Source organism: Procambarus clarkii, unplaced genomic scaffold (assembly GCF_040958095.1).
Source record: "Procambarus clarkii isolate CNS0578487 unplaced genomic scaffold, FALCON_Pclarkii_2.0 HiC_scaffold_2230, whole genome shotgun sequence".
NCBI classification, from domain to species: domain Eukaryota; kingdom Metazoa; phylum Arthropoda; class Malacostraca; order Decapoda; family Cambaridae; genus Procambarus; species Procambarus clarkii.
The window spans coordinates 6,790-10,000 of record NW_027191237.1 but is presented as its reverse complement, the minus strand read 5'-3'; the positions used below and the strand labels follow the sequence as shown (position 1 = coordinate 10,000).

Here is a 3,211-nt window from a genome sequence, read left to right as displayed (position 1 = left end):
TATTAAGGCCTGTCGGCCGTCTATCACTCCATCATAGGAGGACGTAATGTATGGGGGGTTTGATAGGGCTGGTAAGAGCCCGACTTTGGTTAGAAGACACATAAAATGCTTTTTTTCTCTCTCCCCTTTTTCCTCCTCTGCCGCACACGTACATTTACGTTTACAGTAGAGTGAAGGCGGGGAGGGAGGGGCCCACTGGGAAGCGTGTCAAGGAAAACCCAGCACTAGACGCCGCCAGAGTAGCAGGCGCCGGCCCTGTCAACGAGAGGAGCAGTAGCGTCTTCGCCTGCTGCTTTCTCTCTATGGTGTGGGTGCCGGAAGCCACTGAGCGACCGGGGACAAGGAAGAAAGATGTCGGTGACGGGTGTCGCGAGCCCCAACAGATGACTCTAAAGCAGTATACGGCGCTAGGACTGTGACCTGCGCCGGTCGGACTGACTGACATGTCATGTCAGTCCGACATCACAGACCTGTTATTGTCTCACAGTGGGTGTTGATCTCCCCGCCGTTTATCCGCTTTCTCCTTTCCCACGGCAATTGGGTGCGGCTCCCAAGGCTACCCTTGCCTTCTTCGCATTGAAGAATACTCGAACGACGACGACGAGCCGATGGTTGCAGCTCTCGCGTCACAAACTGTAATGATCCTTCCGCAGGTTCACCTACGGAAACCTTGTTACGACTTTTACTTCCTCTAAATGATCAAGTTTGGACATCTTTCCGTCAGCTCGAGGCGAGAACCCCTTGCGCCGAGACGCGAGGGGTAGAACATCCAAGAGCGCCAGTCCGAAGGCCTCACTAAATCATTCAATCGGTAGTAGCGACGGGCGGTGTGTACAAAGGGCAGGGACGTAATCAGCGCAAGCTGATGACTTGCACTTACTGGGAATTCCTCGTTCATGGGAAACAATTGCAAGCCCCAATCCCTATCATGAAGGGGATTGAACGGGTTACCCGCTCCTCTCGGAGGGGGAGAACACGTTGATCTCTTCAGTGTAGCGCGCGTGCGGCCCAGAACATCTAAGGGCATCACAGACCTGTTATTGCTCAATCTCGTGCGGCTAGAATTGCCGCTAATCCCTCTAAGAAGAAGTTGCGAACTGGACACCAATTGCTGGAGATCCGTCGACTAGTTAATAGGCCAGAGTCTCGTTCGTTATCGGAATTAACCAGACAAATCGCTCCACCAACTAAGAACGGCCATGCACCACCACCCACCGAATCGAGAAAGAGCTCTCAATCTGTCAATCCTTCCGGTGTCTGGGCCTGGTGAGGTTCCCCGTGTTGAGTCAAATTAAGCCGCAGGCTCCACTCCTGGTGGTGCCCTTCCGTCAATTCCTTTAAGTTTCAGCTTTGCAACCATACTTCCCCCGGAACCCAAAGACTTTGGTTTCCCGGAAGCTGCCCGCCGGGTCATGGGAATAACGCCGGCGGATCGCTAGTTGGCATCGTTTATGGTTAGAACTAGGGCGGTATCTGATCGCCTTCGAACCTCTAACTTTCGTTCTTGATTAATGAAAACATCCTTGGCAAATGCTTTCGCAGTAGTTCGTCTTGCGACGGTCCAAGAATTTCACCTCTAGCGTCGCAGTACGAATGCCCCCGCCTGTTCCTATTAGTCATTACCTCAGGTTCCGAAAACCAACAAAATAGAACCGAGGTCCTATTCCATTATTCCATGCATAGACATTCAGGCCATTAAAGTAGCCTGCTCTGAGCACTCTAATTTTTTCAAAGTAAACGTGCCGGCCACTCGGGACACTCGATGAAGAGCACCCCGTGCGAGCCGGCGGGGCTAGTTAGCTGTTCGGAGCGTGACAGTAAGCACCAGGCGGTGTACCGTCAGTCCGGAACTGAGATCCAACTACGAGCTTTTTAACCGCAACAACTTTAATATACGCTATTGGAGCTGGAATTACCGCGGCTGCTGGCACCAGACTTGCCCTCCAATAGATCCTCGTTAAAGGATTTAAAGTGTACTCATTCCGATTGCGAGGCCTCGGATGAGTCTCGCATCGTTATTTTTCGTCACTACCTCCCCGTGCCGGGAGTGGGTAATTTGCGTGCCTGCTGCCTTCCTTAGATGTGGTAGCCGTTTCTCAGGCTCCCTCTCCGGAATCGAACCCTGATTCCCCGTTACCCGTTATAGCCATTGTAGGCGCATAACCTACAATCGAAAGCTGATAAGGCAGACACTTGAAGGATGCGGCGCCGGTGCGGAGACCGTGCGCTCAGCAAAAAGTTATTCAGATTCACCACGGGTGGGTTAACGGACCGAGGCCCGACCAGTTTTGAACTAATAAAAGCGCTCTTCCCTTGCGGTCAGAGACGTGATGCATGTATTAGCTCTAGAATTACCACAGTTATCCAAGTAAGTGGGTTTACAGATCCAATGAAACATAGCTGATTTAATGAGCCATTCGCGGTTTCGCCTTAACTCGGCTTGTACTTACACATGCATGGCTTAATCTTTGAGACAAGCATATGACTACTGGCAGGATCAACCAGGTAGCTCAACAGTACTACTGATATATAGTACACAAGACACACACACACACCCCTCGCTCCCCTCGGTTTTGCGTTTTAATCCTGCTTTGCAAGTTAAATCTCACTATGGACTCTCTAGCAGCCCGACAGTATGGCGTTATGTCGATACGTTAGACGAACAGAGGCGGAGGAGAGCAGTTACTCCGCGTGGACGAACGATCATAACTACCCCGCCGAGATTACTCCTGCTCGTCATTGTCGTCATTCAACACGGCAAGCTGGAAAAACAGGAGGAGGAGCAGTAGTAAGTGAGTAGGTGGTGGTGGTCTTTTTCGTTTTGGTAGGGACGCGAGTCTTATTTTCCTCGGCGTCACCCCTTTTATATGAAAGGAACCGTCGGAAATGCATCCGAGGTGCCGTGTGGTTTGTCGCCTCCTCGTTGGTGGAGAGAGGCGACGCCACAGTGTTTTTGTTCAGCCTTCCCATGACATGGAAGAAGGTTGGTGCTCTGTTCCCATGCACACAGACCGATCGATAGCTGACTCGATGTGCAGTCGTAGGCTGGAGAAGTGATCGCACGGAGATCGGAAGGAATCGTCGTGACACAATACAGAGGCGCTGCTTTGAAGGCCTCTCGAGCCTCACGACGTGCGCGATTACGGGCGCTCTCGCCTAATGCTACGTATGTCTAGCAGAATGCAAGTTCGCCTCGCGCACCGGACCCGAG

General features: G+C 52.0%; 1 non-coding gene across 1 annotated transcript; it reads right to left on the bottom strand.

Moving 5' to 3' along the window:
• Nucleotides 1-636: 636 nt before the first annotated feature.
• LOC138362644 (small subunit ribosomal RNA) lies at nt 637-2,508 on the bottom strand. The gene has a single exon (XR_011227845.1). It is a non-coding gene; the product is annotated as a small subunit ribosomal RNA (ribosomal RNA).
• Between the last annotated feature and the right edge of the window lie 703 nt (nt 2,509-3,211).